At 35.0% G+C, this 13,465-nt stretch overlaps 1 pseudogene across 1 annotated transcript in view; it reads left to right on the top strand.

Annotated features, from left to right (window-relative positions):
- Nucleotides 1-3,508: 3,508 nt before the first annotated feature.
- The window catches only part of LOC118187834 (putative cytochrome P450 12a4, mitochondrial), a 44,274-nt pseudogene continuing 34,317 nt past the window's right edge, over nt 3,509-13,465 (top strand). The window contains exon 1 of the transcript XR_015041452.1: nt 3,509-3,915. The product of XR_015041452.1 is annotated as a putative cytochrome P450 12a4, mitochondrial (transcript). The remainder of the gene's footprint in view (nt 3,916-13,465) is intronic.

Consider the following 13,465-nt stretch of genomic DNA (forward strand, 5'->3'; position numbering starts at 1 on the left):
ATCTATTATTCAGAGAGTATCAGTGGCTGCATATAAGAAGAAATTTACAAGAAATTATTTATGTATTCTGAAATACGGTCATCTTATTCATAACACTTTAACCGTTTCGTTATATATAGATAATTAAGAGTTCATTTGCCTCGATACTGGTTTATATTTAGAAAAAATGATAAGATAACGAAATTCATAACGATAATATCTTTGGGTGACATAATCATAGATAAAGGATAGATGATAAACTGCAGAAGTAAAATCAGATACTCGAACACAGATTCCTCAATGAGATTTCCAAAAAAGAACGACGATTTTTATCCTAAGAAGCTTTGATTTTATTTAGTTTTCCAGAGGTATGTAATTTTCTCAATTAATAAAATTTATAATAATGTTTTAAGCCTGAAAATTAATATAAATTCCATTAACAGCGTAACAAGAAATTTTCTTTCTTGAATTTATAAAATTAAGGAAATAGTTATGCACCTTTCTATACCTACTGATGATCTACGTTAACAAATAAATTTAATCGACAGGGAAGTTGTATATTTGAGAGTTTCAAGATATACTTTGTTACTACTACTAATTAGCCTATGAGAAATATAAATAATTAAAGAATTTGGAAAAGATGAAACCAAACATGTATATGTGTGTTTAGTACATATCGAGTATTTCGACCAGATCTCGTACATCACTTTTTACAAATACGATCTTGAGATGTAATTAGAATTCTTCTAAAAATTCCTTTGACGAGAAGAATCCATATTCATCGACTGATGGCTTAAATTTTTTTCCTAGGTCTTGTTGATACCTTGATAGATAATTACATAATTAAATTCTGTTAATTTTAGATAACTTTTAAATTGATAATATTAAGGTTGTTCTCAAACGATTAAAATTTATTCGAATTGTTAATGTAATACTGTTTCCGCTCTATTTCTGCCTTTAAGAGAATAGGTATAGCAAAAGTAAACTAAATATTCAACAATCCGCAGACAATTCTATAATATAAATCTGCATAGTGCAAATTTTCTGTAAACAATTTTCACGTAAAATTTTTTCTTCATATCATTTTCATTCATATTATTTTAATCGAAGTGTTCTTGAGGTTTGTTAACGTATTCCTATGAAGCATTTCGAAATGCCGTTTATCAGGTTTCATGCTATATGCTACCAAACGTTTTGAACACAGGAGCATTTTTTTAAATTTATTTCAGTGCTGGTAAACCCAAAATTTAAGTATTCTTGAGAATATCTCCTCGAATTTTTTCGCAACCACGCTCGTCTGGGCACTTTTTGATGCTTCATTATCGTCTAATGCTCGATTACGCCCACTTATAGTAATCATCAGAATTTAAGCTATAACTTGCAGATCATGCAATCAGAATAAGAAGGGATAAGTCGCACATCCTTTAATTGATAGTTGGAAAAGGAAATACAGATATTCTTTCACAGACAATATAATTTTTTTTTGTTCTGCTGTTGAGTTGTTAAGCCTCATATCTTATGATCTGGTTTTCCCCATGTGTAACGTGTATACGAACCGGTTTCCCTTAGAAAGTCCTCCACGAAGGCATCCCCCGCTTAGGTAGATAGCCCTCGAGGCTTTACCATAATCACTCACACACATTATCTTATGATCACTTTTTGTAATTGTTATTTATGTTACTTGCATTTTTTAAATTGGTAATGGGCAGCCGTACGCTGCGCAGGCCTAATATAAGCCTGCGTAGGCCTTATATAAGCCTGCGCGGGCTTCCTTTCTGTGGTTCAAAACAAAGCAAGAAAATATTTTTATTACTGAATCATGATGCAATTCTATTTTCATACATTTTATTGTAAAGTACTCAGATAAGCAACATTTTGAGAGCAAATGAATTTTGACTGAAATAACATAATAGGAATCATGCATCTGTTAAGTGTTCTAAAAGTCAAAAACCAAATAATAGATACCACAGCTAAGATTTCATTTTGTTTCTTTATTGCATTTATTTTTAAAATGTTGATGAATTTATCTCAATTGAAATTAAACTTAAAAATGTAATTAAATATTTTCATATGTGTATCTAATCGTCTGTAGCCAAATGAATTCAAAATTTTAATTTTTAAGTTTAAAGAAGTCAGTGGGTAATTTCGTTTCCAATAGATAACTTCGAAAATGCAAAAGTTCATTTTAAATATTAATACCTAAATATGTATCCATCATACCTTTATCTCAGCAGCGGTTAAGGAAGAGGTGAAACTGTACCTATTCATTGGTTGTAAATTAATCGAAGCTCATAAAAATGTTACTAGAATGCACAACTAAGAATTGATACTTAAAATATTTAGCACTTCTATTTATCGTTCTTCCCTCCGGAAAAGTCGCAAATCATTTATGACTAACTTTTGGTCAAACTAAGACACGAAAGATAACAGCCATGGATAAAAAGGCGGTGAATTAAGAATTTCAGAACACAACTAATAAAATTAAAAACTCAAGAAATATTTATATTAAAACACATCTTCCCCGCTGTTCTTCCCATATGCACAGCAATCTGTTTTCGCTTTAAAAAATGTCAGGGAATTGTACAAATTTAGATTTATAAAATTTGATGATTTTATGAAATGCAAATTTTGGTATTTTGTATTGCTGAACAAAAAAGCCAAATTTCTGAGGAAATGCAAAGATTCCGTTTTCTTCTGTCGACAAACTTACCAGTTACATTACTAATCCTTGCAAGAAGAAAAATGTACTCGAATACAACAAAAACATACAAAACATACACTAATAAAAAAAAATAGCCGTCGAAATTTGAAGGCGGAAATCAGTTCTCGCTTCCTGCGCGAGCATCTGAGTTGACTATTAAATACGTTTTGGTGACATCATGGGATGCCTATTTTGACAGCATGGTATGTTACCTAGTACGTTTCAGTGGAGGTGCAGATAATAAAAAATAAACAAATATAAAAAAAAAAAAAAAATCTGAAATGTTTCAGATTTTAAATTACGTCCAAAGGAGCGTTTTTTTAACATTTTGTGTGTTACCTTTCTTTATTAAATATCATGTTCCTCGCACTTAAACCATAAGATCCAGTGCAACAGCAATATCGCAAAATAGTTTTAAAACGAGCATATCTTTAGAATTTCCGATACAGAGACTCACGCGCTGGAGATAAAAATGTTTTTTCTGCACAACGTTGCCATTGCTCGCTTTGAAATCCTTGAGTTTGTTAATCAAAAATTCGTCAAAGTTTTAAAAAATAGGAAATCGATCATAAAACAAATTTCAAATTTCAAATTTGGTCTTCCACATGCTCATATTCGTTGGAGGATTACGTTATTCAAAATTCGATGACTCTATGTACCGTTGTTTTATCACAATACGAGAAATATACATACATTTATGCAGATTTTTCATTATTTAATTTCTTCAAATATAATGCAGGACTCTAACATTTTGTGGCAACAGTTTGAAAAGTGAACCGACGTTTATGAGTCCGACGCAAAATGCCAAAACGAAAGCAATAGTCCTTCGGGACTGAATTCCCTTTGGACTAAAAAAAAAAAAAATTAAATTCCAGCCAGCTAACTTCGTTAATATTACGTATTTTATTCAGCATTAAACCGTTTACATAGCCTATAAATAAACCTGAATTAAAATAGAAGCAAAATGCTGTATTTTCGCTCTTTTGGAACTGCAGAAATGCTAAGTAACTTTTTTTACAGAAAACAATAAGAAAGATGCAGAAGCTTACTATCAAAAAACTGGCATTTGGATGTCTTCGAGAAAAATGGCAATATCAGGACTACTTCCACAATCACTGCAAACGTTGGAACTCGCAAGGATTCTTTGTGGGGAACAACGAAACCTTTCGAAGATATACCACATTTAACTATGCTCCCTATCATAGGAACTGCCTGGGCTTATTTACCAATCATAGGTAAGCAATTTTCTATAAAATTCTATTAATTACGCCAATTTTTTAAAGAAAGTACTATTAAATTGAATTCAGCTTGGCATGGAAATCGGTTTTTTAAAATCAAAATAAAATTATAATCTTAACATCCACTAGTATAGCAGAAAGCGTGAAAAACGTTCATATCCTAAGCGAAACATGTAAATGGTATAGGGTGTTGAAACATTTGATAAAGGATCTTTTGCTTACCTTTCTTGATGATTTTACAAGACACTTGGAATTCTTTGCCATTTTGGTTTTCACACAAAACTTTATTTATTTACAACTATTTACAACAAAAATTTTTACATTAGAACATTCATCATTTTACTTTTGTTACTACTACATTTTTATCAAAATCCGCAATGCGGTAAAACAATATAACGAGCATAAAAATAAAAAAGCCACGCGTTCTCGTGGTCAGTAACATAAACTGTAACGTAGGGTGTTACTTGATATGGAAATAATAACGCGCTCAGACTGAAGCGAATTATCCCTAGGTTTTAAGTTACTACAAGTCATTATTTTGAAGGTAATTATGAGAAGGTTAAATAACCTTTTTATTTGACTAGAATCTAGAATATAAACGCATTTTCTTGTGTTAACAGTATCAGCCACAATTCGGGGCGATGCAGCTAAGCAGGAAAAGTCAAGTTCAAGTTAAACGTAGCCAGTGGTCAATTTTAAATCTTGGGCCCTAAGCTGTCTCAGTAATTATTATCGGAGCATCAAAATCAATTTGTAAACAAATAAAAGCCGAATAAATGTAATTAATTATCCGAGTGTCAGGAACTAAACATAGCGTGCACGTGCAGCCAGGAACACGCTCTATTTTAAAATCCAAAAACCTCAGTTTAAATACCATACATCTTATTTGTATTCTGCTCAGGAAAATGGAAAGAAGAAGTTATAGTAAAGTTCCAAATCATAATAACTGATTAATTTAAAGAATAAGCCTACAGCTTTTTTAAACTGATTGCACTTATTCAATTAAATTACATTACTACTTAATACTAAAAATTGCGCTAATTAGGTGTTGAAAGGGGAATAAATGGATGACGTTAACATTATTTATTTTGCACGGGTGTTTAATTAAGGTATTTTCAAAATAATTTCGTTTACAAAAGAGATATTCAATAACGCCGTCTTGATTTAAAGGTTAAAAAAATAAATACGTAATTTTATTTACCAGGTAACTATTTTTTAAATTCTTATTTACATATTACTTATATATTCCTTAATTAATTAAAAAACACAAAGCATGTACAATACCGGAACATAAATCTAGTTAGTGTTATACCCAGAAAGCATATAATAATCACTTCCTATTTGCGGGCTCTCATAGTGTAATTGGTAGCACGTCTGGCTAGCTATCAGAAAATCTGAATTGGAGATTTCGCTAAGACATAGCTGATTTCTCCCTCTGGGAAATGTCTAATAGACTTTACACGAATAATTTTTAGTTTATACTCAAATCATTCCGCTGAGGAATTACAATATACAGTATTTACAACAGCTCCAGGAATTATATTCATTTGAAAGAATTGAAACATATTAACTATGTGAATAAACCATAAACTACTGCTAAGATCAATAAATAGTTTTAATGTAAGGAGCCATTCTTTAGGTTGTTATCTAAATTCTATTAGTTACAACATTCATTTTAATTAATACTATTCATTTTAATGACTTGTATATATAATTCCGTTTTTTAAGCAGCTACAACCTAAAAATTTCAAAGACTGACAAAAAAAAAAAAAAAAAAAAAGTAGGCGAAATACTTCCTATCGACGATGAAAGTCTCATTAAAATGTGTCTAATTGTTTGGAGGGGGGAGGGGAAACTGGATTCACTCTTACCTAACTTTACATTAGAGTTTATATATTTCTTTTATACATATTAAGCTTAATATATTTTACATAGTTTAAGAATTCACTTAATATTTTAAAAATTTTGATTCTGTAATGTGGATGATAAGCTTCGCTTCCACAATGATTATTCGGAGCCATTTTATTCCGTTGATTTCAAATAATAATAATAAATAAGCAAAACATATGAGAGATTTTTAAAGATCGCTCAAAAGAGTTTCAAAAGGTTTTTTACTCTCTCTCTGCACTTGCAGTTGACCAGTCTTCTCTTGCCCTTTCTCCTGCTAACCCATTTTCTTTTGCGTATTTTTAGCTTTATTATTAACCATCGTTTTCTTCGCACTTACACCACAATACAATTCAACGGCAAAATCACAAAATTTTTAAAAGCAGCATAACAGTATATACTAATTCAGAAGTCAAACAACAAAAATCAGCGTTAATTTACAAAATTTTCACAGGACTAGTTTCGATGGTTTTACCGAACCATCATCTTCAGCTGCAAAACCGCAAATGAACAAGATAGGAAATAATGTTTAGATAAGATAAGAAAGCCTGGACAAGAATAAGCAAGTGGCGCCATCTGTTGGCGAAACCAGAACTAAAACATAATTTCTCTAAAAGCCGAAGGCAAATTTGGATTGGAATTAGGATCATTAACTAGAACAGAAAGATTTTTATGAATGTGAAATGCCTCTAGAAAATCCAGTTCTCCAATGGAAGATGTTTTTTGAATAATTTTGGCAGCAGAAAAATTGAAAGTGTGATTTTCGGACCAACAATGTTGAGCAACTGAAGACTTCTGTGTTTCCTTTTTTCTAACATATGCCTCATGTTCTTTGACGCGAAATTTTAAGGCTCTCTTAGTTTGGCCAATGTAAATTAAACCGCACTGGCAAGGAATCCTATAAATACCCCAGGAATTCATATCTGGAATGGGGTCCTTGAGTATAGAAGTTGGAATTTTATTGATGGGAGAGTAAACAACCCGAAAGTTAAATTTCTGCAAAATATGTGCAACTTTATAGCTAATTGATGGAAAGAAGGGAATGACAACAGAATTTTTATAATCTCCTAAAATAAGAGTGTGGCTTTTAGTGTGTTGAGATGAGAATTTTTTAACTGCTTGATTAATAATGTTGGGTGAAAAGCCCCTGTCAATAGCTATTGCTTTTAAATAATTTAGTTCTTCATCAAGGCCTAGTTTGGAGGAGCAAACTTGAAGAGCACGGAAAACATAGGAATAAAATGAAGCTAACTTTTGTTTAGTCGGATGACATGATTTAAAGTGTGGTGGAAGGCAAACCGATGAAGGTTTACGGTAAACTGTAGTACTGAAGTTGGATGTGATACGTGTGACCAGAATGTCGAGAAACGGAAGAGAATTGCAAGTCTCAAGTTCAAAAGTGAACTGAATAGCAGGATCAATAGAATTCATTGTTGAAAGAACTCTATTTAAATCATCTACGTAGCGGAACCATGCCGGGAAGTTTAAAGTTTCAAACAATTTTGATTCATAATAATGCATGTAGATATCAGCCAGGATGGGACTGAGGGGGCTTCCCATGGCTAATCCCTCAGTTTGCTTGTAATATTTATTTTGGAAAACAAAATGTGTTTGTTTCAAACAGAGTTGAGTGAGAGAAATTAGCTCATCAATTTCGATGCAAGAGAAATGAAATTCGCGAAGTCTGGTTTCTAGACATCTTAATGCACCCTCCACTGGGACATTGGTGAATAATGATTTTACATCAAAAGAAACCATGAGTAAATTACGAGGAGAAATGTTTTTAACCTTTTTTACAAACTCTATTGAATTTTTTATGGTGTAAATGTTATTGTCTAATAGAGTGGAAAATCTAGAAACTAAATATTTAGCTAATGGATACGAGGCAGTACCTAAATTTGATACAATAGGGCAATACAATAGGGCAAATTTGATACAATATATAAATTTGATACTCTTATTTTAGGAGATTATAAAAATTCTGTTGTCATTCCCTTCTTTCCATCAATTAGCTATAAAGTTGCACATATTTTACAGAAATTTAACTTTCGGGTTGTTTACTCTCCCATCAATAAAATTCCAACTTCTATACTCAAGGACCCCATTTCGGATATGAATTCCTGGGGTATTTATAGGATTCCTTGCCAGTGCGGTTTAATTTACATTGGCCAAACTAAGAGAGCCTTAAAATTTCGCGTCAAAGAACATGAGGCATATGTTAGAAAAAAGGAAACACAGAAGTCTTCTGTTGCTCAACATTGTTGGTCCGAAAATCACACTTTCAATTTTTCTGCTGCCAAAATTATTCAAAAAACATCTTCCATTGGAGAACTGGATTTTCTAGAGGCATTTCACATTCATAAAAATCTTTCTGTTCTAGTTAATGATCCTAATTCCAATCCAAATTTGCCTTCGGCTTTTAGAGAAATTATGTTTTAGTTCTGGTTTCGCCAACAGATGGCGCCACTTGCTTATTCTTGTCCAGGCTTTCTTATCTTATCTAAACATTATTTCCTATCTTGTTCATTTGCGGTTTTGCAGCTGAAGATGATGGTTCGGTAAAACCATCGAAACTAGTCCTGTGAAAATTTTGTAAATTAACGCTGATTTTTGTTGTTTGACTTCTGAATTAGTATTTATTCGGCGTGTTATTGTGTCTTAATTATAACAGTATATGTTTAGAATTCCCGATACAGTGCTGGCACATATTTCTTTTTCCCTTTATTTCGGTCATTCTCAGCTCATCACATCAATGCTCAGTTTCTTCATAAGATGGCTTACAAAATTTTTTTTACCTCTTCTTTTTCTTTTTACTTCCTTGTACGAAGTAAAAAGGAAGTATTGTAATCGCGAAAAGTTTCAGGCAGCATATTTCGAAGAAAATATCCATTTTGACCCCTATCGAATGCAATTTAACGATGTTTTTCGTGATATCTGTACGTAAGCACAGAATAAAAGACTCTTTTCCTCCAAAAAAATTGTAAAACTGCTTTTAAATGAATTCTGAAGAGAAATTTTCGTGGTGTCTGTACGTACGTATGTATCTCGCATAACTCAAAAACGAGTAGCCTCAGAACATTAAAATTTTGTATATAGGACTGCTATAACATGTAGACGTACACCTCGTATTTTGGTTGCAATCGGCCGCACCAAACGTATATAAATATATTTATATATATATCCCCTCTGTTACACGGCTCAGTGATCTCAGTTTCTTTACTCTTATATGTTTATATATTTTTTGCTTTAAAAATGATTGAATTATGTTGATCTTATCTTCCGGTTAAGGTTTTTATGCCTTAAGGAAATCTGCAAACAATATTTGTAGAATTATCAACAATTTAAAAGCTGTTTAAGTGCGGTTAAGCCTAATTTTTAAATAACATGGCGGACATATTTGTTTACATTTGAAACAGCAGAATAGTAGATTTGTTGCCAATCTAGAGAGACTAAGCTTCGCAACTAAAAAGATAACGCCTTCATTTATTATTGCGAATTAAATCATACTTAATCCTTTCTGGAATTTTTTCGAGGAAATAAGTGCTTAAGATTTACTTCGTAATTTTTAATATAGATATTTTGAGTTTTTATGTATTTTTGCCTTGTCGCGAAGTGAGAACTGAGTTAATTGAATGAGAAATATTGAATCGTCTGTGAAAAACTGTTTCTTTTTGTTTTGTTTGCTTAATTTTTTTATACATAGTTCTAGATTTATTATAGTATTTGAATAGAACATGTGGAAACGATTAGATAAATCCTGAGTTATAATATTGTTACGAATTTGGTATTTAAAAAGCTAATGTTAGTTCAATTATAAATTAAATGGTTTTATTTCTCGCGCAGTGCAGCGCGTGACGAATATTAAAAGAAAGCTAAGCCGGAAAATTGAAAATACAAGAGCGCGTGCATTAAATAAATAAATATCTCTTTTTGATTTCGAGAAAGTACTGGAAAATTCTAGCACGTGATTTTAAAATCTTATAAAAGGAGGAAAACATCTCAGTTTGTAGTAGTCGCTTAGTTTGTTGTTATTTAGAAAACTGCTCTTGTCGATTATAGCGAATTCGCGGATTAGCGTTCTTTAGCTGTTTTGAATTAAGTTCTATTGGACATTTGAGTAGTTAAAAGATAACTACTGTGAGATATTGTAATACTGCATGATAATTTGAGAAAATTTAAGCATTTTTGTTGTGATAATAATAAATTTTTATTCCTTTTTCATCGGACTTGTGCATTCATTTCATAACGAACCCGTACGCACGCAACAATTTTTGGTGTCAGAAGTGGGATTTGAATGCCAATAACAAGAGCGATGGAAGAACAATTCAGGCAAATGAGGACTGCATTTGCTGCTTTCCAAGAAAAGATGGAAGGAGCCGTCAACTCCGTTAAGGAAGATATAAAAGCTGTACAAGAAAAGATGGAAGCTGGCCAAACATCTTTTAAAGAAGAAATTAAAGAGAAAATGGATGCTGGTCAAATATCCGTTAAGGAAGAAATGAAATTGGGCCAGGAATGCGTTAAGGAATAGATGAAATCCCTTAAAGACGAGATGAAAGCAGGTCAGGACGAAATGAAAAGAGAAATTACCTGCGTAATAGAAAATAAATTTGAGGCTATGGAAGGCAGAATAGACGCGGTTGAAACTAAAGTTGTACAAATAGAGGAAAGAGTTTCTTCGGTAAAAGAACAAGTAGAAGAAAGAATTTCTTCTGTAAAAGAACATATAGAAGGGAGAGTTTCTGCCGTCAAACAACAAATTGATGATAGGGTTTCTGCTGCCGTCGCCAAAGAAATTGACAGCCTAAAGAAGTGCATAGCGACGGTAGGAAACAATTCTGAAGGTTTTAAATTTTTATCGATGCCTGCTCGTTCCGTTCTGAAACTATCTACATATGATGGGAAGACTTCCTGGCAGGTGTATAGGACACAATTTTCTATCGTTGCGGATGCGAATGGATGGGATTCCCAAGCTAAGGCCTGTCATCTCGCCGCTTCTCTGAGAGCAGACGCAGCGGATATCCTGCAGACGCTTCCCGAAAATCAAAGGCTAGATTTCGAAGCTCTATCCGGCGCTTTGGAGCTGCGGTTCGGCGAGAAATGTTTAGAAGACTACAGCAGGCTCCAATTAAAATCTCGTCAACAGAAGCTCACCGAACCGCTTCAGGAGCTCGCCACGGATGTTGAAAGGCTGTCACATCACGCCTTTTCGGAGTGCCCGACAGAAACAAGGGAAATCCTGTCCCTGCAATATTTCATCGATGGCATCCGGGACCCTGAAATACAGAAAGCACTGCGAATGGCGGATGTTAAAGATCTGAAAAGCGCTTTAGTGTATGCCATGAAATTTGAGGCAGCCCAGCAAGCCACCCGTCGAGACCGCCATCCAGTCAGAGCTGGTCAAGTCCAGGAGCCAGGGGATCAAGTCACTGCTCGTCTAGACGATTTAACTAGACAACTGAACGCCTTGAGACAGAATATTGGTGACAAGAAACCGACTGTAAAGTGCTGGAACTGCGGTGCTGAAGGACACATCCGACGAAACTGCAGAACACCCCAGGGCACGGATGCTAAGACCGCTCCTAACAAACAGCAGGGAAACTAATTAGTGGCCATCTCGCGGGGCGGAGGTTGCCAGATCATGAAAAGCCCCAGTTTAAAGCGCTTCAGATTTCTGAAGTGAGAGGCGGCAGTAATGGACTTTTCATAATAGGACATATTAATGGAGTTCTCTGCAATATGACGATAGATACAGGAGCCAACGTTACCATCATCCGAAAAGATTTGGCTCAACAACTGGGAAGCAAACTTATCTGGACGCCGCCCTGCGTTACCCTACAGACTGTGTCCTGTGAGAAGATCAACATCGATGGAAAAGTAAATGCTAACATCACGTTTGGAAGTGCCGCTTACCATCACACGGCATATGTAGCAGAGATCACTGATTCTTGCATACTCGGATTGGACTTTCTAAGGAAATACAATTTTTCCTTGGACTTTAAAAATAACGAATTGCATTCTACATCTGAGGACATTATTTGGAGTCAATGATGAAGTTAAATCTGTCCATAAAATCATAGCACAAGACAATATCACAATACCGGCAAGAACAGAAATTTTACTTCCTGGATCCATAGCCGAAAACAGAAATTTCCGCTACGGCATCATAGAATATCCCAATAACTGTAATAGCCCAAAAGGAGTACTAGTAGCCTCAACATTCGTCGACCTATCCAGAACGGTTATCCCGGTGAGAGTCGCCATTGTAACTGAGAAGGGGAGAATTATTAAGAAAGGTCAAGTGGTTGCAGCATGTACTCCAGTAACCACTGTTGAAAGAAAGAGTAACATCCAAGAATCCGTGTCCTCAGAGAGAATTACATCGGAGTTATTGCAGAGTGCGCAATTAAACGATAAAGAGAGGAATGCTGCCGATCGCGTCATTAAAGATCTTCAAGTTGTTTTCTCCCGCTCGTCTTCTGACGTGGGTCGAACTAGTTTGACACAACATAGAATAGATACCGGCGATCATCCCCCGATCAAGCAACATCCAAGACGTCTACCGTTTGCTAAACAGGAAGAGGTGCGAACACTGTTAAATGATATGGAAGAAAGCGATGTCATCGAGCCTTCAGTAAGTCCATGGGCATCTCCCATCGTCCTAGTCAGAAAGAAAGACGGCTCAACAAGATTTTGCGTCGACTATCGCCGGTTGAATGAGGTTACGAAGAAAGACAGTTACCCTCTTCCTAGAATTGACGACATTCTAGACACTCTTTCTGGCAGCAAATGGTTCTCAACACTTGATTTAAAGAGTGGGTATTGGCAGGTAAAAATACAGCCTGAAGACCGAGAAAAGACGGCATTTACTACGGGACAAGGGGTTTGGCAATTCAAGGTGATGCCGTTTGGACTGTGTAATGCGCCGGCAACATTCGAACGTCTTATGGAAACTGTTTTGAAAGGCCTTTCCTACGAAGCCTGCCTCATATACCTGGACGACATCATCATCGTCGGAAAAAGTTTTGAAGAACATTTAGAAAATCTTAGGAAGGTGCTTCAGAAACTGAAAGAAGCCAATCTGAAGCTGAGTCCCGCTAAATGCAAATTGTTCCGAAAGGAAGTGACTTACCTGGGACATGTCATCTCTGCAGAAGGTGTGCGCACGGATCCTGAAAAGGTATCAGCCGTTAAATCCTGGAAACGTCCCGAAAATGTCCATCAGCTGAGAAGCTTCCTAGGGCTTTGCACCTACTATAGGAAATTCGTGAAGGACTTTTCTTCCATCGCAAGACCCCTACACAAGCTGACAGAGAGCAACCAAAAGTTCTTGTGGACAAAAGAATGCGAGGATGCATTTAACAACTTAAAGAAGGCTTTAACATCTGCTCCAATCCTGACGTATCCTCAGCTTCACCGACCATTTATTCTCGACACCGACGCGAGTAATGAAAGTGTTGGTGCTGTTTTGTCCCAAGAAATAGACGGCCAAGAACGTGTAGTGGCGTACTGGAGCAAGTGCCTGTCTAAACCGGAGAGGAATTATTGTGTCACCAGGAAAGAGTTGCTCGCCATAGTCAAAGCTGTAGAACAGTTCCATCACTATCTATACGGCAGAAAATTCCTGCTCCGCACCGATCATGCATCATTGACCTGGCTT

This window comes from Stegodyphus dumicola, chromosome 6 (assembly GCF_044657685.1).
Source record: "Stegodyphus dumicola isolate Sdum_Otavi_A_Nest chromosome 6, ASM4465768v1".
In the NCBI taxonomy this organism is placed as follows: domain Eukaryota; kingdom Metazoa; phylum Arthropoda; class Arachnida; order Araneae; family Eresidae; genus Stegodyphus; species Stegodyphus dumicola.